Consider the following 24,204-nt stretch of genomic DNA (forward strand, 5'->3'; position numbering starts at 1 on the left):
CCTCTGTCACTTTTACAATTATCGGCCTAAGGAATGTTTCTTCTAACTCTCCTGGACAATCGGCCCATGTAAAACTGCCGTAGTATACACCACAAAAAGGAGAAAAATGGCTACAGCATGCTGTATTTTGGTGACATTTATCCAAAAAAACACATATCTGGGCCACTAACAAGCATTGTAGGCCAAACATTTTCTATTTCCCCATTGACTCTCAGCTTACATCTCAATAATGAGCTTTTTGTAGATAAACGTCAACTGTGAAACCACTCTCACAGTCCTTCCTTTTCAAACTCATCAATAATGAATAAACCATAGATTTCATACCATACTATAACCTACTACGCCCACTAAAATGATAAAATATGCACCATATATTTATTAATGTACGTCTAATTGCCCCTCCCCCAGAGAAGAACGTCCTGGCATTTCTAGTTGCACTTGGAGGTGGAATGATATTTGTTGAGCAGATGAAAGAGAATAAACTTTGAAAACATAATAGATAGATTGAATAGATAAAATATCAAAGGCCTCACCATCCAAATGCTAATCCCGACTTCTCGTGAAACATCGCACTCCACTGACTCACCAGGTGGTGTCGGGGTTGACATTTCTCATGCTAATTAAAAGCTGCACAGATCCATTTTATAATTAAGTGATAAGCAGCAAAGGGAACATGTGATATAGTGTAAAAGTGTTTGGCGGATAGAGACGCGGGACTGTGACCTGAATGTAAGGAAATAGATGACGGCTTCAAGTGATGTTAGGTTAACATATACTTGCAGTCATATTAAAAGAACAGACACTAAAGGAAATTAACTTCCGATCAAGGTGAAGGCCGGTGGCCTGTGATTTGTCACTCGCTAGATTTCCCCAGTCTCTCATGACAGTCCTAGACTATGCGAGATGTAGACTTCTCTCACTGTGAATTGAAGCTGATGGCCTACACAATATTTACAGAGCCAAACAAGTAGAGAGGAACAAACTTTTCAAAAATTTAATTCGCCTGGTTCAACAAACTAATTCAATCTGAACCCGAACTTCCCCAATAGCCTTAAAACACTGCATGCAATGCTTTTGCATTCCACTCTAAGCTGGTGGGCAGAGCCAAAGATCAGTTAGTTTACTCAAGTGCAGCAGTGCATGGTTGCTGGCCAATCAGCTTTCATTTTCACTGGGCCAACTGACATCACTTCCTGCATTTGGTCTAAACACCAAATGGCCTTAGTAGCAGAGACTTGAATGCAGTTTTCAAATAAGTAAGAGATCTAGTGGCTGAATGTAGGAAAATAGGCAAAAAAAAAGTTAAAGCGACTTTGTACCCACAATCTGATCACCCCAAACCACTTGTACCTTCGGATAGCTGCTTTTAATCCAAGATCTGTCCTGGGGTCCGTTCGGCAGGTGATGCAGTTATTGTCCTAAAAAACAACTAGTAAACCTGCAACCCGTGCCCAACGGCCGTGGTTTGGAGTATCTGTACCCTAACTTTGCACCACCCCTCCGTCCCTCCTCCCCACCCTCCTCATCATTAGGAATGCCACTAGAACATTTTCTCCTGTCTGAACATTGCACAGGTGCCTTAACAATCCAGCCCATGTGCCGGGCTGACACAGCTGAGGAATAGGAGGCAATCTGCCTGGAGCATTCCTAATTATGAGGAGGGCGGGGAGCAGGGACAGAGGTTGTGCCAGCCTAATACATACACAATCTAAGCCCTGGTCGTTGGGCACGGGGCTGCCAGTTTAAAAGTTGTTTTTTAGGACAATAACTGCATCACCTGCTGAACGGTTAGGAGGACAGATCTTGGATTAAAAGCAGCTATCTGAAGAAACAAGCGGTTTGGGGGGGGGTCAGATTGTGGGTACAGAGTCGCTTTAATTGCAAATACGTAGTATATCACTTTCCCTACTAATTTAAAACGACTTATTCAACAGTGCCTATTTAAGGCGCAAATTCTTGCCTTTTTACCTGGCGTACGCCTAAAGGGCGGGGGGGGGGGGGCGTTAAGGCATGGAGGAGGCAAGGCCTTCTATTGCACCTTATTCATCAAGGTTTCCGGGCAGGGAAAATGGGGCAGACTTTATTTAAGACGGCCAGTATTGATAAGTGTCCCCCTATTTATTCAGAACTTCCCGTCTCTTCCTCTGTGATTCAGAATTGTTAGGAAGAAATGTTAGCCGGGGGTAACAAGTCAGCTGCCATTGCATTTTATTTTTAATATTATTTAATTATAAAAAATAAATCTCTATAATCGAAATACTGCTTTGACGTCTCCATATCATGTATGCACTAATGTTGCATATTTCTCTTCTTTTTATATGCGGCCTATAACTGAATAAATGCTAAGTATTAAAAAACTACTTTACATGTCTACACAGACATAAAGATGTGATAAATGAAATGCTTACTGACTGTGTATGTAGTTAGATCCCAGTCTGGTGAATAATGAATAGCTACCACTATAACACTACTCGCTTGGGAACAATATTGCAGGTTCTGCTTAGTCTTGAAACAGCAACTTTAGCTGTGATCTTACTGGCCAATAAAACGGACGAGATACCAGTCGCTCACTGTAGCACACACATACGTGGAAACATTGATGTAATTTATCTGTCCGTCAAAGATATCCAAATCCTGGCACTCTGTTCTGACATTAATGGAAACAGTACATGTCACCCTAAATACAGTATGAATATCATAGAAATATTGGGGGAGATTTATCAAACATGATGTAAAGTGAAACTGGCTCAGTTGCCCCTAGCAACCAATCAGATTCCACCTTTCATTTTGCAAAGAATCTGTGAAGAATGAGAGGTGGAATCTGATTGGTTGCTAGGGGCAACTGAGCCAGTTTCACTTTACACCATGTTTGATAAATCTCCCCCATTGGGTATAAAACAGTGTTTTGGTATAAAGACAACTGTATGATACAGAAATCTGAGATGTGTGAATTACAAGACCCTTTTTTTCTGGTGATCTAAGACAGTCTCAGTGTATTATAAGTCAGTAGACTTATAATAGAGCTTATTGGATAGAGTAATGACCCTGGGAGTGAAGCACAGATATCACTTCATGTAATAAAGACAACTATCAGCCAAGGAGCCAATCATCAGCTGATTGTTGTCCTTCAGTGAGTTTAAAATTCATCGGCTGCTGGCCACACATCGCTACATGTGATAGAAGGCTGATAAAAGAAGTACAGAAAATTCTTACTTCCCCAGGCTCCCAGCTGTCCTCCTGCCTGATCCCCTCTCACCACAGTCGCCACGGACTCTTCCTAACCTGTCTAAGCAGTGACAGACTGCTCAGCCAATCACTGGCCATGGCGCTGTTCCAAGACAGCTTCAGAAGTATCAGTAGCGGCTGGAGCAAGAAAAAAAGGCAGGAGGACAGCAGGGAGCCTGGAGAGGTAAGTATTAATTTTATTAATTTCTATATAAAGCACAGGCTGCACAGACATTGCTAACAACATATAGCAGATTGGCGCTCGCTTTCATAGAAAATCAGCCCATGTAACATGGCCCTAAGTTCTCCTACTTTTGGCGTTTTTACTTTTGGCAACCCTCCGTGTTATGGGCAAGATAACTGTTTTTTTGAGTTACCGTATAGAAAATACATTGATATGGAAATAAGGACTAGATTGCCTCTACGGTGAATTTTCAGCCTTTTATATTGTTTTGTAGCTGCCAGGATACAAAGAAGCCCATTTCCGATTCCATGTCACTCAGCAGCACAGAAAAACATAACTTCATTACTCCCCAGAAGCAAGGACAATATCCCTTGACAGATGTAAAAATGGAGGCAGACATGCCTAGAAAAAAGGAAATGCTTTGATGAATGTAAAACAGACATGAGCACAGAGAAAAAAAAGAACTAATAGGTAGAAGATCTCACATCCATACATCAAGTGGTAGCATGTAAAATTACTGGTCATACAGAGATAGCAGACATACTGGTTACCTCCAGCATTGCCCTCCATTTACCATAATGATACACCATAGTATAGCTACACAATGTTAAGTCATGTTCACACATACATTTTTTAGTTAGATTTTCAGGCATAAAATACCCATATTATGCCTCAAACTACACCAATGCAGTATCCCAGTACTCGTTCTAATGTTGATGAGTAAAATGGTTGCTGGATACGTGTAGTATTTTCTGTGAGGCAGAATAGGAAGGTTAGGTTACAAGCATTTGTCACAGGCTTCATGTGAGAAGGCCAGAGGACCACTCACTGCTAAGAAAAGAGAGGCTGGAGTGGCTTGTATTTTGAATTGAAGAAACTGGTCTTTTATTGCTAGGAGAACATAGAAACCGTTACCTGTTGTTAAAAGTAATCCATCCACAGCATCACAGTCTGTGATGGCAGGGGGACACTGAGGGACACAGGGCACTGGAGGGACACTGAGCATCCCTCCGCCATCATCCTCTCCAGCAGCCACAGCCCGCACAGCTCTGGGAGTCGGGTCGTGACATCACCATTTTATCCGGGACGTGACATCCCCATGTTATCCAGGAAGTGACATCACCATGTTATCCGGGAAGTGACATCATCATGTTATCCAGGAAGTGAAGCCTTGAGTAGAAAGTGCAGGGAAAAAAGCACTTTATGATCATATAAGTGTATATTGGGGATTTGTATAACTTTTTGGAGGCAATACAATACTTGCACAATACAATAACATCCACTTTTTGGTGGCCTAGACACAGAAAATACCTATTAAAGTCTATGGAGCAGAAATAAAATACAGATTGGATCCATTTTGCACCTGTATTTTATCAGTATTTTATTATAAGTTATTTTGCATCCATTTGACAGATGAAAGAGAAGACAGCCAATTAGCACTTACTGTATAGAAATATGAATACAATACAGAAGGTATCCTGATGGTATTTCATTAGTATTACAGGCATATACCCATACATTTATGTGAAACAGGCCTCCGGGAACTATATCATGCACCATTAGGATACAGTCTTTGATGCAGTTTTTGAAGTTTGAAATAACTAGGAATAAATAAAAAAAAAAATCTTTCCCATATACTTCCCTACCGTTACCATCCACTCCTGACATTGGCTTCAAAAACGGCATCAAAAGACTATATCAAAACATTACTTGAGAAGGCATCCTTACAGACATTGAAATGAAATCTCTATCTACAGCTGACAGGTTGACAGGTTATTGTGATAAGTGAAGCATTATGGCCCGAGAAGACAATACTGCATTTCTACACCAACCCGAGATAATGTGGTGCATGCCGTACACGTGCCCTAGTAGTAGAGAAAATCGGTAGAAATCCAATAATCAGGTTCAGACCTTGTATCATTTGTTATCACTAATAAGACATTATCATATGTATGCACAGCAAGGAATGCACTGAGCAAATATATCTAAATATAACTGCATTGTTATATACACAATATCCACCATGTAAGTCATGTCACTAATAGGCTATATTAATAATACGTTATATTAGTGATGCTGCTGCTCTGTGGGACTTCCAAACAGTTGTCCTCTGCTCCCAGGATCGGTAGGAGCCCCAGTGGCCGGACTCACACAGATCAGCTACTTAGTGAATATGAGATTGTTTTACATTAGCGCACAATACCTTCTTACAGGACAATAACCCTAAACATATGGCCTGAACTAAAATGATTTACATCAAACCATATTCACACATTAAAGGGAATGTACCATCAGATCTATCCCTAATTTTTACATGAGCCAATCGGTATTGGGATCCTGGTGGTGTGGTCCTTTTTTTGAAATGCTGCCTGGTTCCTGCGCTTGGTGCCATTATTTTGTTGAGCACCTGCCAGGCTCTATGCACTGGGGGCGGGCACAAAGGAGGAGAGAGGCACAGGGTGGGGAAGACAGGACACCAGAAGAGCCAGGAGCCAGTGGAAGCTAGTGAGTATGAGTGTTTTTTTTTTTTCTTAAGTTTTTTGCACAGGGGGGTTTTATAGTAAATGGGGTCTACAGGAGGGGGCTCATACTAAATGGGGGAAACATTCCTTCTGATTTTGAGATTCTGCATGTAACCGCTGCCAGGTCCCGGTTAGGAGGACTCACCACCGTCATGATGTGATTGTCAGCTCCTCAGAACAATGAACTGAGGTCACAAAGGGGTTTTCTGCTCTTTCCAGTTTGGCTTTGTATCTAAATATACAATTACATCCCAGATACTGGATACAATAAGTGTATTATGTCAAAAGCTTTGATTGATGAATCTACAATCCACATCACCCTTCTAACAGCATTAAGCCCTATATTTAATTATTATACTTTTATTGTATGACCCAGCCAACAGAGTACTCTCGAGAGGTGAGTATATATTGATCACCAGAGAAAACAGGGTAATTGCCTCCATGATATCAAAATTCCTTCAACTACAATGTAAAAAATTGCTGAAATTTCAAAGGTTGACAGACCACAGAGGGGGTGTGATGAAGGGGAACTTTTATTAAGGCTGAATGTACATACGTTTTAAAGGAATGGACTATTCAAAGACAGAGGGAGAAGAGAACACCGACGGAACAAGAAGTGCTTCTATCAGCTTCTGCGCTGTCGGACTGCTGACATTACTCTCCAAGAAAAGTCTTAAATAAAAGGGCAGTGAAGAAATGCTTAAAGGCTTGTTTGATTATTATACGCCATTCTGCACATCTGGCGCTGCTGCGTGCTTATGTACAAAGCAAACTGGCTTCCCCTAACACTCTGTGTAATAATCTCCAAATACCCTCTCGACAATAAAGAGCAGAAGCACTGTGATCATTTTCCGGGGAGTAAATACGGTTCCCTATGGGACTCGCCATTGCAATAAGTGGCATCTATTGCTGTAGTAACTTATTGGCATTATGACTACTGCAGACCTTTGCAACCGAAACAAAAATGTCCAACAAAGATATCCGTGAGATGTTTGCATCTATAATATATGAGACTCGCACACTGATGTTTTATTATTTTTCATTCTAAGGGGTCTACTCCTTGTATTGGCGATGGCGTTAGTTACAGGTCTCCATGGCAACACAAGTCTGCAGTGTTTCCTCTGAACTGCACCTGCGTGAATTTTTATTTATTTATTTATTTTCTATTAATTTTTTTAATTTTTTTTTTTGCTTTTCTTTCACATTCAATTGGTTAGTGGTGAAAGACGAGGCTTTGAAGCGAGGTGATCTCTGCTATCAGGGACCTTTCATAGCCCGTATACTACAGGAAGTCAGCTGCGTGGAAATAATCTGCCACTTGCTTCTCGTGCGGTATTGTTTATCTAGCGATGAAAGCTGTTCACATGCTGGGAGTGAACGCAAGGACTGGAGATGTTGGGTCTAAATAAGCGGAAATGGATCTTAACTCGCTTCTACATAGTGGCCTCATTCCCACAGGTTATTGGAGCATTATGTTATTATGCATTATGATATATAAAGTTTTGAAGAAGCTTATTTTAGGAGATGTGGAATAGTCTCTGCCAAGAAGCTAATGGGTCCATAGGGGCAGCGTAGGCTTTTTTGCCTTTTGTCTGTTTTTTTTTAACGTGCATAGAGCTTACCAATTCTTTATTACAGATGGTAATGCCACCCTTCTCTTCTAAATGGGCAACTAAAGCCGGAGGTTCCTTGTACTGTATAGTGATGTAGTAAAGAATCTCGGCACTCACCAAATCGGATAATTGCTATGTTATCAGTAAGCATATCATCAACTGCAAACATAGATACGTTTCGGCCAAGTGGTCTTCATCAACTTATCACTTGGCTAAGGGTGTCCTTGTTTGCTGTTGGTGACATGCTTCACTGACTAAATAGCAATTATTCTATTGGGTGAGTGCCAGGATTCTTTACTACATACCTCTGGATCTTCCTGCCACAAGCACCAACGACAATGGAGTGCCATTTCTCCACTATATGTATTACGTTCTGAGTGCAACATACAATCCACATTAGAATGGGAAAATCAAGTGATCTGAATGACTGAACAAATTTAAAAAATTGCCTTAAAGTGGTTATCCAGCTAGGGAAAACTATATTTAGATTGTTGCAGATACATAGAAAACAATTTAAGAATCTATGCTTACCTCTTCGCGCTCACCCAGTGTCCTCCTATGGTGTCTTCTTTATTGTTTACTAGATACCTGTAATGATCTATATATAGTTTTCCCTTTAAGGGGTTTTCTTGTGCCAAAAAAAAAGGAGGGTAAACTAAAGGAAAAAACACCAGTATAACCAAGCCCTGGGAATATGATTAGTCCACAAAATGGGCCAGAGGAGGATCACTTGAATTGTTCTAAAAAATAGGAAGTCCACAGTCAAGCAGATTTCAGAACATTGGTTTTCCAACTAGCATGTCCAAAAGCACAAATTATCGTTCCTTAGCATGGGTGAAAGAGAAGGACAAGACGCCAGTGGACAAAGAGCACAAAGATTGGATCACTATATAGTGTAAACATATTTCTTTGTCAGATGAATCCAGATTTTTGTTGAACTATGACAATTTGGTTCTAAAAGCATGAATCAATGACCTGTTCCTGTCAGGTGTCAACCCATTACTTGCCTTGGGTGTAATTATGGGGGAAATGTTTTCTTGGTACACTATGGCACGTCTTACATCTGTGTGTAGAGATCTGGATTGTAGTGCCCATCAGATTCATCCCTTCATAGTATCTGTTTAAAGGGAAACTTGTCATCTCGAAACGACGTCCCAAACTATTTACATGGCTTCTGAGCTCTTCATACCTATATTGTACCTTAAAAAAAAAAAAGCTTTTCATTGTGGCACTGAAGAGTCACAGGAACTAACATTCTTTGGCCACGCCTCTATGACACTTCAGAATGGAAATAAAGATAATTTTTTTAGGTGACTGCAGCCTTGGACAACCACAAAACCAGTGTAGATAGTCTTCCTGCTTACATAGGTGCTTAGGCGTATAAACTGTTTGGGATGTTTTTTTCTAGCTAAATTTCCCTTTAAGGCTCCCTTACATATTAGTGATAAATCAGCCAAAGTCACCAGTTTCAGCAGGACTTGACCACCACCTAATGTCCACGAGGGTCTCCTAACAGATATTGATGGTGTATGGGCACCTTTACCCTACAGCAGAAGGACACTTTTAGCAGGACAATGTATCATGTCAAAATCCTTGGCTCTCTTGGGCCCCAGATCTAAATCTAATAAAGTCTAGGCTGAAGTAAAATGTCTCCTTGGAACATGTCAGTTCTTCCAGCTACTTTCGGCAACTGTAAGAAGCTATCTTGCCCAATACGTTCAATACACTACAATGAACTGACTACGTTCCGAAGGCCGAGGGAGGTCCAACATACTACCATAAAGTGTCTGTAATACAGGGACCATTTAGTAGCCAGTGATTACAGAATCGGTTTTGGCGCAAAAACTAAATCTGAAAAAATGTTATGTCTAAAACCCACATTGGGTGCACAGGCATACGCTGGGTATTATAATATAATCACGTCAAATAAAACACTTACAATGATCCTCATTGAGGCCATCTTATTGTGAAGTACTAGTGTTTATAGAGCTCTTAGATCTCGATTTCAGAAGCCATAATATATTGAACTTGTCGCCTAATTAGCTGACTGGTAATTAAGTTCTCTCTTCAATGCATGAGATTAAAATATAAATCATAGAGCAATCTCTTCCCTCACTGACAGCAGATGTAAGAGAAAACTTCTTTTGTTCCCCGTTACACGAATCTATTCTCTACAGCAGCTGTTCACAAACTATAAACCCCAATAACCAGGGAGGTGCAACACCTTAAAGGGATTGTCCAAGATTAGACTTACATGGCTGCTTTCTTCTAGAAACAATGCCAAACCTGTTCATAGGTTGTATCTGGTATTGGACAGGCCTTTTATTGGTTCTTGATGGCTGTATAATAGTGATGTGCAAATGGACCCTATGGACCTTTGTATTCCTTTGTAATGTTATGTTATTTGGGCTGCCATCCTGGAACCAGCTTGGAGAAAAGGCTGAGGAGTCCTGAGGCAAGACTTATGGCGATGTCATAAGATTCTCCTTGTAGCTTATAGAACCAATCACAGCTCAGCTTTCTTTTTTCATATTGCTCTGGTAGAATCAAAGCTGAGCTGTGATTGGTTACTATGAGCAAGTGGGATGATTACTATAAGATCACGCTATAAATCTTTTCTGTTTTTTTTTTTTTTTTGTTTTGTTTTTCATTTATTGCATTCACTTATATAGTGGCAACATATTCCACAGCATTATGGAGATTGTCACCCCTCACTTAGGTTCCTAATCTCATTGGGGCTTACAATCAAAATTCCACTTTAATGTATTAGTATTAGAGATGAGCGAACCTCGAGCATGCTCGAGTCGATCCGAACCCGAACTTTCGGCATTTGATTAGCGGTGGCTGCTAAAGTTGGATAAAGCCCTAAGGCTATGTGGAAAACATGGATATAGTCATTGGCTGTATCCATGTTTTCCAGACAACCTTAGAGCTTTATCCAAGTTCAGCAGCCACAGCTAATCAAATACCCAACGTTCGGGCTCGGATCGACTCGAACCCGGTTCGCTCATCTCTAATTAGTATGTTTTTGAAGTGTGGTAGGACACACATGAAATACAAGGGGAACAAATAAACTCCATAGAGATGTTGACCTGGTAGGTTTTAACCCAGGACGGCATGTTAAAAGTTTTATTAAAGGGAACCAATCACCCCGAAAATCCATCTTAAGATAAGGAAACGTGCTGGCACATCACCCAGCACGTTTCCTAAACATCCCCCTGTAACCTCCGTGCCCCCCTCCATCAGTCAGTAATCTTACTTTGAAGAAGTTCCGCGCTGTATGTAAATTTCTGGCAAGTAGTCACGGTGGGCGGATTTAGTCAAGGTGGGCGGAATCAGTCACAGGTCCTGGGCGTCTGTAATGGCTGTAATCACACCCAGAGGGGCATGCTTGAGGTCTGCCTTCCATCCACGTGACTTGGCGGCTTGCATTTCACGTCGGCGGCGCGCTGACATCATCCGCACGCAGCGCAGACGTCTTCTGTAGTCCGCGCATGCGCAGTACGGCGGGAGACGACGCCGACGTACTGCGCATGCGCGGACTCCGGAAGACAAAGGCGCTGCGTGCGGATGACGTCAGCGCATCGCCGACGTGAAACGCAAGCCGCCGGGTCGCGTGGATGGAAGGCAGACCTCAAGCACGCCCCTCTGAGTGTGATTACAGCCATTACAGACGCCCAGGACCTGTGACGGATTCCGCCCACCGTGACTACTTGCCAGAAATTTACATACAGCGCGGGACTTCTTCAAAGTAAGATTACTGACTGATGGAGGGGGGCACACAGGTTACAGGGGGATGTTTAGGAAACGTGCTGGGTGATGTGCCAGCACGTTTCCTTATCTTAAGATGGATTTTCGGCGTGATTGGTTCCCTTTAAATGACATGGGCACAATATGGGATATTACCGCGCAGTATTGAAGAGAATCTATCAATACCAAAGAGCAGTCATTCTGTCATTATCTACTAGACATGGTGGGAGATTTATCAAACATGGTATAAAGTGAAACTGGCTCAGTTGCCCCTAGCAACCAATCAGATTCCACTTTTCATTCCTCACAGATTCTTTGTAAAATGAAAAGTGGAATCTGATTGGTTGCTAGGGGCGACTGAGTCATTTTCCCTTTACAGCATGTTTGATTAATCTCCCACATGATTTGAATAAATTTAGTCTAAAAAAACAAAACCTGTGCTAACTATGTAGGAAGGCGAAAAATTGTTCTAAAAACTCTAATACAATCACACATCACGTATGTCATAGACTTTCTAAAAGAAACCATGCTAGATACCAAATGATAGATATCCGACATGAGGCAATTTTTTCTATTTTTTTTTTTCATGGAACGCTTCACAAATTAGCGTGTCATCCTTGCGCAGGGGACATGCTAATCTTCTCTGTACCGTTCCAATTTTTTAGTATATGTGCTGCTGAAGCGAGTACATGAGGCAATTATTTAATAGTCACTAATAGAGATTATAATAGCTAAATATAAATGGCTGAAGAAGTTGGATGCAGCTCTAGGGAGTCCTGGAAAACATGGATACAGCCTATGGCCTATGGCTGTTTTCCAGGAAGCCTTTGGGCTGCATCCGACTTTTTCAGCCACCGATAATCAAATTCAGAATGTTTAGGCTTGGACAAACCTAAACATGCTTGAGGTTTACTCATCTCCAGTCACTAACCTTTCCGCAAGTTTTGTCTGATAAACTCATCTGCTACTCTGAAAACCTAATAAGTCCCTGTTAACAGACAAGTTGGATAATCATCTCACTGAGGGATCAGTTTAAATTCTGCCCATAGAAGTCTACAGAGATGAGAAAGGGAGGAGAAGCTGACTGCACTGAGAGACAGAGATGCACAGAGAAGCAAGTTAAAGTTCTATTACGTATATTATTATTGTTACATTTAACACTAGTGTAGGATTCGTGGCTTCAATTGGTCAGTAGAGCTTCATAAGGTCCTCTATGCAGTTTTCTGTGTTTGCAATTTATAGGAGAAAATATAGCAACTACTAAGCCTAGTGCTATTTCTCAAGTACATACTGAACAAATTATTCTAAAAACAATTATTGAATGTTTTAGGTGATGTTATACGTTTTGTGCCCCAGTATATTAATACATTGTATAAGGAAAATCGACTTGCTGGCCGACCCCAGCGAGGGAGATACACCCCCCCCCCCCCCCATCCCACCCCAGCTCTAGCTATGTCTCTGCTATCAATGGCACTTGATTAGTTTCACTAATAGTTTAATTTTGATTGTATAAATTGAATCTGATTGTTTTTTTAACTTTTTTCCTAAAAAACTTTTTTTTACCAGTTCCATTTGTTGTTTTCAGATGTAACCTTTTGAATTAAAAAAATAGGTTGATTTATTAGGGACAAAGTAGGAAGAGCACACAGACGCAATCCAATAATGTAACTGTACAGAATTGGCCACTTACAGGAGAATCTGAACTGAATTGGCAGAAGAAGTGCTTGTAATTGAGTTGCACTGTGTTCTATGCTAATTTATATAGATTGATGAAACACTTTTAATAGAGTCTGATGGTACAATAAGATCTTTAGAGATGAGCTGGAGGTAGTGATGCATATGTTCTTTTATCACAGAAAGTCAAAGAAAACACTAGTACAGCTGAATACATTGCACAAGTGTAGATTGATAGATATAAGAAGATGTGCCTCATTTGAAACTTTCTTTAAGTTTAAAAAGTGAGTTGGGCTTAAAGGGAGCGCACAGTGACCTGTGGCCCCACACATTGACTACTGTTTATCTGTTTAATAAATATGTACATAAGCTCATAGCCTTTACTTCACAGCTTGTAATGAAGACACAGTCCAATGTTATTGAGCCCTGCAGCACTTGGTACATCTCCAGGGTACTTTGCACAAAAAAAATGAGGAGAAATGCTCCAATATACACTCACCGGCCACTTTATTAGGTACACCATGCTAGTAACGGGTGGTCTTCTGCTGCTGTAGCCCATCTGCCTCAAAGTTGGACATACTGTGCGTTCAGAGATGCTCTTCTGCCTACCTTGGTTGTAACGGTTGGCTATTTGAGTCACTGTTGCCTTTCTATCAGCTCGAACCAGTCTGCCCATTCTCCTCTGACCTCTGGCATCAACAAGGCATTTCCGCCCACAGAACTGCCGCTCACTGGATGTTTTTTCTTTTTCGGACCATTCTCTGTAAACCCTAGAGATGGTTGTGTGTGAAAATCCCAGTAGATCAGCAGTTTCTGAAATACTCAGACCAGCCCTTCTGACACCAACAACCATGCCACGTTCAAAGGCCCTCAAATCACCTTTCTTCCCCATACTGATGCTCGGTTTGAACTGCAGGAGATTGTCTTGACCATGTCTACATGCCTAAATGCACTGAGTTGCCGCCATGTGATTGGCTGATTAGAAATTAAGTGGTAACGTGCAGTTGGACAGGTGTACCTAATAAAGTGGCAGGTGAGTGTACGTCTACGCCACTGTTTTATAAAGAGTTGTAATATAGTACCTATGGAAGACCATTCAATGTATAGAAAATCACGTTGGTAAAAAAAAAAAAAATACAAAAAAGGTATGATTAATGTATTCCTTGAATGATAAGGGGAAAGATGAAAGGGAGTTTAACAGCAGACTACACAGGATTTGTTTGTAGTCTGTAACCATGGGGACACAAAGGTATACACAGGCACTGTACACACAATGTAGTAGGATAATTTAAATGAAAATTACTTAAAAAATTTAATACTGATTTATTTTATTTTATTAGAAATTGTTTGCATAGGTTAAAGGGGTTGTCTGAGTTCACAAAATTTTATATACGGCTAGATGCACGTTAAGAATATAAGTGATACTCTACCCCCCTCAGCTTCCGTTCCCACTCACTGTTCCCACTGTTTGTTCCTACTATTAGGACAAGACGTCTCAGTGGGACCTGTCTGCTTAGCCATCACTGCCAGAGGGGGAAACACTGAAACAGCCTGTTAGTGGCCGAGCAGGGTAGTCCAGCTGAGATGTTCCATCTGGGAAGCAAGAATAAGTGTTAAAGAGCAGAGAGGACTGGATGGCACTGGTATAGGAGCTGTGGGGGTAGCTGAGTACAACTTATTTTTTCACAATAATTTATAAAAAAAAATTGTGAACCCAGATATCCCCTTAAAGAAAAACCTTAAAGGAGAAGTCCGGCAAAAATTTTTATTAAAGTAATGTATTGCCCTGGATAAAATGGGGATGTCACGACCCAACTCCCGGAGCTGTGCGGGCTGTGGCTGCTGGAGAGGATGATGGGCAGACAGCAAGGCAGACAGCAGGATTGGCAGTGACACAAACTTTTATAAAACAGAGATGCCCATGTTTGTTTATTGAAACCAAAAGAAATTCAGCCTTACATACAGGCACAAAGTAAAATAAATCCTGCTCGTCTGAGCTCTAACTAACACAGCAAATCCTGGCTATACAGGTGACTTGCTACCAGTCACCCAACATAAAACAACATCAGTTGGTACAATACCAGTGTGGCTCAAAGTCCCAGCAGAAGCTTTAGCAGCCCTAACCCTTTCCACAGCCAGGAGAGACCTCCATGCACAGCCACAGCTCTATACACTCTGTGCCTCCTCTTATGAGACCTGTGATCAGTGGCCTCCAGCACCTGTGCTGACTTGGCCAGATAGAAAAACCTGGACTGGCCAGAAAGGGAATGACAGGCCCCACTACCAACCTGCCTGTCATTTCATAAAAATCCAGGCCCTTTTACAGCAACTAAAAACATTCCCATAGCAAGTAGTTTGCTATGGGTTTTAACTTTCCTGGATTCCTCCATATCTCACCCAGCTTTCCCTGGATGAGGTATGGACTTTCTGGAACCTAGTGTTCACATATGACAGGTACCTCGGGGAGATATAGCGATTCCCAACCACAATCCCTGTCACTGTCTCACAGGGTGTACCAACTAGGTACTTGTCATGGTGGACAGGAGTGGTATGCACATCCCGGGGTATACTGACACGCAACTTTGAGTTATAGGTAGGGCAGGTGTAGGTGTATTGCTGAGTAACCACAGAGTCTAATTTATTAAACAAGAGAAACTGTTCTATATATATTGCCCTTACAACCCTTGTGCAATCCTTAAAGGGCTATTCTACACAAACATAACTTTAGATATGATGCTGCCCATGGTGAGACTAGCAGTTCATTCAATACTTGTTATTATCTATTAAGTCTTTTTCCCACAGTTGTAAGCTGCTGCTTTCTGCTGATGACACAAAAATCTGTGTGGCTGATGTAAACAAGTCCCTGACTAGATTTATCTGCAACATTGTAGCTTCTTTGTAACGCTGGGGGGAGGGGGTGTTTATTCTGAGGTCACGTTGCTAATAAACTCACTGTGATTAATCCTCCCAGCAATACAAAGAAGCTGCAATGTTGCAGATAAAGCCAGTCAGGGACTTGTTTACATTAGCTGTCTCAGAAGGGGGGGGGGGGGGGCAGAGAGAAAAGCTCACACACAGATTTTTGTGTTTTTAGCAGAAAGCTGCAGCTGAGAACTGGGGGAAGGTGACTGAATAGATAATAACAAGTATGGAAGGAATTGTTAGTCTCACTATGAGCAGCTACACATCAAAGTTATGTTTGAGTGGAATACCCCTTTAAGCTGGGTATAACAGAGGCATTATCCAAAAGTGTTTACTTACTCTTCAGTCTCATGTCTTACCAAGACTGCTGGCAAGAGGAGCTACAGTATCTGAGTGTACAGTAAGACAGAAACCTTTAATGTAAGAAAATGAAACTCTATCTATCCCTCATAATAAATGTTCCAGGAAACTAATCCAATTGTCATCCAAAGTGCAAGAAAGATTTTTTTTCTCTCTTTCAGTGAGTCTGAATCGGCAGCTACTACATTAGGATTCATTGTCCTCCAAATCAATACAGACTTTAACCATACTAAGGTGAGGCATCTGGCCCTGTCACCCCTACTAAGGTTGAAGTGTGCAATTATAAGAGAATGTTTTTTTTTGTCTTTGTATAGAGACCCTTATGGTCGCTGACATTACAAATACTGTAGGTTTATTTTGTATAAAGCAAGGGCAGGAGTTACTTTCAGTATATTCCCCCTTGAGATGGCACCATAGAAACTGGTAGTAGGAATAAGCAAATTTTTCACTCAGTCTAGTTTTAGAACAATTATTAGTTTGCTTAAAGTATCACTGTCATTATAACTTTTCAAAATCTAAATCAACAGTAGATGTAATATAAAACAAGTTTGCAATTTACATTTATTAATTTTTTTCTTAGTTATCATGGAAAACACGGCACTTCCTGTTTACTGACTTCCTGTTTTCTTAAAAACAAGAAACAGTCAGAAAACAGGAAGTCCTGTGTATCCCAGGCCATCTGAGCGGTCACAGAGAGAAGGTAGTTATGTGATTGATGGACACATTGAGCCGTGACTCTCTGTACTGGACGGAATTGCTGGGTTTAGTCTGTTTTTTTAACCAGCACCAGTCACAAACTGGACTGGAACTGGATACAGTAAGTATAGCTGTTGTATAGCTTACTTCAGGAGACTGGACCTGGATACAGTATGTATAGCTGTTGTATAGCTGCCTTCAGGAGACTAGACCTGGATACAGTAAGTATAGCTGTTGTATAGCTGCCTTCAGGAGACTGGACCTGAATACAGTAAGTATAGCTGTTGTATAGCTGCCTTCAGGAGACTGGACCTGGATACAGTAAGTATAGCTGTTATATAGCAGCCTTCAGGAGACTAGACCTGGATACAGTAAGTATAGTTGTTGTATAGCTGCCTTCAGGAGAATGGACCTGGATACAGTAAGTATAGCTGTTGTATAGCTGCCTTCAGGAGAATGGACCTGGATACAGTAAGTATAGCTGTTGTATAGCTGCCTTCAGGAGACTAGACCTGGATACAGTAAGTATAGCTGTTATATAGCTGCCTTCAGGAGACTAGACCTGGATACAGTAAGTATAGCTGTTGTATAGCTGCCTTCAGGAGACTAGACCTGGATACAGTAAGTATAGTTGTTGTATAGCTGCCTTCAGGAGAATGGACCTGGATACAGTAAGTATAGCTGTTGTATAGCTGCCTTCAGGAGACTACATCTGGAATTCTGATAAGTTCAGCTTTGTTTTACAGCATGATAACAACAAAATAATGAATGTATATTGCAAACTTGCTTTATATTACATAGTTTATATTATATAGTTACAACGTCAGTGACACTTTAAAGTGTACCAGAATTTTTTTCCGCACAGTGGCACATCTTAGGTCATGCCTTCTTTCATTGCGGCCACGTCCCTTTAATGTGGAGAAAAGTCCTGTGTGCCAGTTTTTGGACAGTAACATTAGTACAGCTCCTGTTCTCCATTGATTCTGCAAAATGTGAATTACTATGGTGAACATTTATCAAGACCAAGGTAAATAAAGTCGTGTCCCCATTCACCCTAAAGAATTTAATAAGAGGTGCTCTAAGTAAAGCCTGCAGGACCTGCGCCAATGCAGAACTCTACATCTACAAACTGCTCCGGAACTGGTGTAAATTTGTTGCCATCATTTACACCTCTTTTCAGACATAAAACATGATAAATCAGGTGCAGGAGGAGGCCAGAAGTAGATGATCGGATATTTAATAAACCTCCATATATCAATTACTAAACCACATTAAAGGGGCCTTCTCGTCATAAAGAGTTATCCCTATGACACACATGCTTGGGGATAAGCAGCAGATCGAAAGGTATGAAAGGTGTGTGTGTGTGGGGGTGGGGGGTGGGGTTGCAAGAGGGGGAAAAAAATAAATTGGCAGCGTGCATGCACAGCCAATGCTTCATTCATGCTTTAGGTGGCTTCTAAACATTGCGGACCCCCACAGATCTATGTTTATTTTTTACTAGCTAATTGTGTGGGTCCAACCGCTAGAACCCCACCAATCCTGAAATTTTGGAGAATAAATGAAAAATGAATAAATGAAAAATACTGCAAACACTACGCTCCATTCATTCTCTGTTCTCAGTACTAAACTCAGCAATGTTCAGAATCCCCATAGACAATGAATGGGGCACTAACTGTGCTTGCATGGTAATCTCTGTTCATTCCAGCGGACATTTCACTTATGTTCTCAGGATCAGTGGGGGTCCCAGCAGTTGTCCCAACACTGATAGCTAATCCTGAATACTATAGATAGGTGATGAGTTATTATTGTAGGATATCCCCTTTAATAGAAAGTTTTCCAACAGGTACATTACAAATTCATTGGGTGAATTAGGGTAATTCCTATGGGATACCTGCTACCAGATACCTTTGTCTTTTAAAAAGCTATAGGTACAGTGTGTCATATCAGAGACATAAAATACTGCAAAATGCTAGACACTAAATATTTCTATGTCCTGTGAAATTATAAATGTCACAAATATTTTATATAAATTGCATTTTTTTCTTGCTCAGCTATTCTTTGTGGCTGGGGGCTTGATCACAGGTATTATTTATCACCTATGATATACAGTAAATATATATACCTATTAGAACAGATTGATAGCATTAAGAGAATAGCATACAATAGCCTCTGGTGACTGCACCGTCTGTGTTCCCGGCTGGTGAGGAAAGATCCAGCATTCCCAGCCTTTATTACGTGCTCAGGTTAATACACTGCACTAGTTATTGGAAAACTCCAAGTGTGATTATTTTCTCCAATGAATACAGGGAAAGACTGTACATAAATCCATGACAGCCTAAAGTGGAGAAATAGGGACTATAATTACTTTGGAAAAACCTATAGATAGTTTTCTTGGCTCCCAATACTAAAAAAGAAAACGTGAGCAACAATATATTAGGTAACTGTTGGGCCAACGAGCATCTGGCCGACAACTATATGAAATACAGTATATGGTCTTCTTTAAAGCAAATGTACCATGAGTACATTTGCTTTAAGTTGTGCACATGAATGGAATGGTGCCATGGCAGGGAAGCCGGAGTTGCAGTCCTTCTTTTGAAATGTGGCCGGTTCCTGCACACGACGCCGTTCTATTCCCGGGCACTGGCCAAGGGTGAAAGGGGTCGTCCTGCGCCCAGTGGGAGGTAACCCCCGCCCCTCTGTGACGTGGCTCCATTGGAATCTAGATTCTAATGGAGTTGCGTCATAGAGGGACGGGGTTTCCTCCCACTGGGGGGCCGGCCGACCCGCTTCAGTGCTTCACCCTTGGCCAGTGCCCGGCAATAGAACAGCGCCATATGTGGGAACCGGACACATTTCAAAAGAAGGACGGCAGCTCCGGATTCCCCACACCACACCTAGTAAAATGGGGATCGTTATTCGAGTTGAGCATGGAAAAATGATGGAATCACGTAACGAGGATTCGTTACTCTACTGCACATCATTGTGCGAGCAGGATATGGGGCAAAGAGTAATACAATTAATCGGCTGTATGTACAATCCAGTCCAGATTATTCATGTGTGGTCCAGACGCACAACTGATTGAGGCTCAGCAATCACAGAGATCAGCAATCATAATCTGCAGTCCATTGCCTGGTGTAAAAGGACCCTTAAGGCCCTATTACACGGAACGATTAATAATCGGCCCGTGTAATAGAAGGCAATGATAAGCCGACATGAGCGATATTGGCTGATCGTTGCTATTGTTTGTCTTTCAACATGTTGAAAGACAAACAACTGTGATAGCAGCTATTTGCTGCCGGCGCTCCATGGAATAGGAGCAGAGGCAGCAGACAGCCACTATCCTCTATGGGCTGCCCGGACGATCTGGCGATCACTCGGGAAGCCATTCTCCATTGGTGTAATAGAGCCCTTAGTCTTTCCAAGATCTTACACCTGCATTGTGTTTAGAGATGAGTGAAGCTGATTTGTTTTGTACGACGCAAAATTGATCTGCGCTCATCTCACTCAGGCTGCCGGCTCTGTGCAGAGGGAGGATACTGCCATGGGCCATTCTGGTAAATGCCTGGAGAAAATGGATTCAGCCATTTTTTCCAGGCATTTTCCAGGCGGTCCCCGACAGCATCCTCCCTCTGCACAGAGTCGGCAGCCTGAGTGAGATGAGCGCAGATCAATTTTGCGTCGTACAAAACAAATCAGCTTCACTCATCTCTAATTGTGTTCATGTACAGTTACCCGACAAATGAACTCGTAAGCTAAGATTACACCAGTTAGGGGCAATATACAATTCAATAATGAAATAACAAGGGGCAGCGACACACCAACCAGTCTCATTTTGCATTCATAAATATATTTCTTTGCAAATCTATTAATTTAAAGGGGTACTCTGCATCTTTTCTATTTTGACTAGGTGCTCTTATCTGCCAACTCTGTCCAGAGCAGTAGCAAATCCCCATAGAAAACCTCTCCTGCTCTGGACAGTTCCTGTCATGGACAGAGGTGGCAGCAGAGAGCACTGTGTCACACCGGAAAGAATACACCACTTCCTGCAGAACATACAGCAGCTGATAAATACTAGAAGACTTGATTTTATTTTAAAAAGAAATAATTTGGAAATCTGTATAATTTTCTGATGCCAGTTGAAAATGGCTAAAAGTTCAGTTTATTTCTTTCACTACATTAAAAGCTATTATGAATAACGTCTCCAATACCTATCTCATGTGGGCAGTAATATATATATATATCTCTTTCTGCTTTCTTACACGCAGCTTCTAAATTACAAGGAGGGATGATGGGACTTACAGCTGTTCCGCTATCTCCACAGAGGACTGGTTGTGTTTTCATCTTAACTGATGTTGACACTCAGGTTGACATGAATAATTTCAGTTCTGTGTATATTTACAGGAGCGAGAATAGGGGGCACCGCTGTTTTATTGGATAATGCAACAGGTGTGTATTGAGTCACTAAGCCGTGTAGATTTCCGCCTGGTCCAGGTGTCAGTCATCTGTCAGTGACAACATGAGCTAAAAACATCATTAAAAATGCAGTATAGCCTCTTCAAAGCAAATCTATAGAGGCATGGTAACAAATAGCTTTTTAGTATTATACTTACTGTATATGAGGGTATGGTAAAAGTAAACAATGGGTGACATGACTAATATAGGACAATGGCCCTAATAGAAGTCTATGTAAACATTAAGGTCCTGCAGTACAATAGTATTAGTTCTACTTGGCTTCTTTAGAGTTTGACCCTCCTGCCTTCCCTTGAATGAGTATTCTACATATTGCTTCATATCACACAGAAAACTGAACGCAGGCATATAAAATAAATTTTGCCAATTAAATGTTAAAGGGTTATTCTACTCAAACATAACTTTTCATACGTTGCTGCCCATGGTGAGACTAACAATTCCTTCTATACTTGTTATTATCTATTCAGTCTCCTTCTCCCAGTTCTGAGCTGCTGCTTTCTGCTGAAAACACAAAAATCTGTGTGTGAGCTTTTCTCTCTGTCTCCCCATCCTCCCCCCTCCCTTCTAAGATGGTTGATGTAAACAAGTCCCTGACTGGCTGTTTTTACAACATTGTAGCTTCTTTGTAATGCTGGGATGATCATTCTGAGGTCAAGTTGCTAATCAACTAAATGTGATTAACCAGATAAAGCAAATCAGCTGTCTCAGAAGGGAGGGGGAGAAGGAGGAGGAGGAAACATAGAGAAAATCTCACACACAGATTTTTGTGTCTTCAGCAGAAAGCAGCAGCTCAGAACTGGGGGAAGGAGACTAAATAGATAATAATAGATATGGAAGGAATTGTTAGAATCATCAAGGTCAGCAACATATCAACAGCTATGTTTGACTGCAATACCCCCTTTAACTTTCCCTTTTAAAAACCTCTCACATGACATCTGCTAAGGCAAATGAGCAAAAGCACTCAAGCTGGGGTCTGCAAAATTTCACTTTCACTTGGCTCTCCATGACAAAAGTGACAGCCTGCTCAGTCAGTCACTGATTGACTGAAATGGACAGTGCCATGGTCAGTGATTGGCTGTCTTTTTCATCTCAGTGAGGAAGTGGAGACTGCTGCATAGGGGAAATAGGGGTAGTGCGGACAGGTAAGTACTGACAAGCAAACTTGCTGAACTGCACAAAAAGAGATAAACACCTGTACTCATTTAGCTGTGTTAGTAATGTTCGTTTAAAGGTGTACTTGTTTTTTTCTTTTCAGATAAACTGGGGTCAGAAAGTCTTATAGACTTGTAATTTACTTCTATTTTAAAATATCAAGTCTTCCAGTACTTATCAGCTGCTGTATGTTCTGCAGAAGTGTATTCTTTCCAGTCTGACACAGTGCTCTGTCCATGCCAAGGAGTGTCCAGAGCAGAACAGGTTTTCTATGGGGATTCGATGCTGCTCTGGACAGTTACTGACATGGACAGAGGTGGCAGTATAGAGCACTGTGTCAGACAGGAAAGAATACACAACTTCCTGCAGGGCATACAGCAGTTGATATGTACCGGAAGACTGGAGATTTAAAAAAAAAAAAAAAAAAAAAGTAAATTACAAATCTATATAACTTTTTGAAACCAGTTGACTTGAAAGAAGAAATAGTTGTCGGAGTACCCATTTAAGGTTTGTACGAACCCAAATATTTCTTATGAGTTTGGCAAACCCTGCCAAACCAAACTTCTAAAAGTCCCGCTCCGTGTATGTAAGTCAACGCCCCGGCGGCCGAAGCATACATCACCTCCTTTCTGCTCCGGCTTGCTGGGGTATGTATTCTCATAGGGATGCACTGACACAGGATCCGCAGAGGAATGAATGTGACACAACAAGGATGCACTTTCTTTTTCTTATGACTGTATACGTTTTGCCTGTATCTTGTTGATTTTGGAATTGGTCCTGATCCGCAAAATGTTACTCTAATGTCTCCTGGACACTTATCACCTAATCTCCCATAGATCATATCGACCATCGTACCGGCCGCGGCCGCAGCAGATGCTTTATAAGGGAGAAAATGACTTTTATTCCCCGGCTCGTGACTAGATACGAGCGGGGAAGTAGTCATGATGGGCGGCTCCCCGCTCGTATCTAGTCACTGCGCTCTGCCTGTTAGCGGGCTCAGAGGGGATGATTGACAGGCAGAGAGGTCCGTTACTGGCCTCTCTGCCTGTCAATCATCCCACCGAGCGCGCTGATAGGCAGAGCGCAGTGACTAGTTAGGAGCGGGGAGCCGCCCACCATGACTACTTCCCCGCTCGTATCTAGTCACGAGCCAGGGAGTAAAAGTAATTTTCTCCCTTATAAAGCATCTGCTGCGGCCGCGGCCGGTACGTGCCGGGACCGCTCCAGGTGCTTTATACAATGCTCAAGGGAACCATATCAGCTCAAACGGGCTGATTGGTTCCCTTTAAGGTTATTACATTAATAGACCGACGCGGGATGCTGGTGACACAGTCCTTTTTTTTAACTGCTGCCCAGTTCCCGTGTACAGGGCCAGTCTATTCTGCGCACCAGCTGGGCATGAAGCACTGGAGGCGGGTCTACTAGCCCCCACTGTGACTAAACCCCCTCCTCTCTGATGCGCCTCCATTGATTTAAATAGACTGCGTCACAGAGGGGAAGGGGTCTCATCACACCGGGGGCTGGCGGGCCCGCCTCCAGTTTTTCGTGTCGGGCCAGTGTTTGTGAATAGACTGGCGTCGTGTGCGAGAACAAGACGGCGGTTCAATCAAAAAGGACCGATCCACTGGCATCCCCG

At 41.8% G+C, this 24,204-nt stretch overlaps 1 protein-coding gene and 1 non-coding gene across 5 annotated transcripts in view; both read right to left on the minus strand.

Moving 5' to 3' along the window:
- CACNA1E (calcium voltage-gated channel subunit alpha1 E) overlaps positions 1–24,204 on the minus strand; it is a 548,978-nt gene that overhangs the window by 202,899 nt on the left and 321,875 nt on the right. The gene's annotated exons all lie outside the window — the stretch shown is intronic.
- Positions 11,875–11,983, minus strand: LOC138800148 (U6 spliceosomal RNA). The gene has a single exon (XR_011364353.1). It is a non-coding gene; the product is annotated as a U6 spliceosomal RNA (small nuclear RNA).

This window comes from Dendropsophus ebraccatus, chromosome 8 (assembly GCF_027789765.1).
Source record: "Dendropsophus ebraccatus isolate aDenEbr1 chromosome 8, aDenEbr1.pat, whole genome shotgun sequence".
NCBI lineage: Eukaryota > Metazoa > Chordata > Amphibia > Anura > Hylidae > Dendropsophus > Dendropsophus ebraccatus.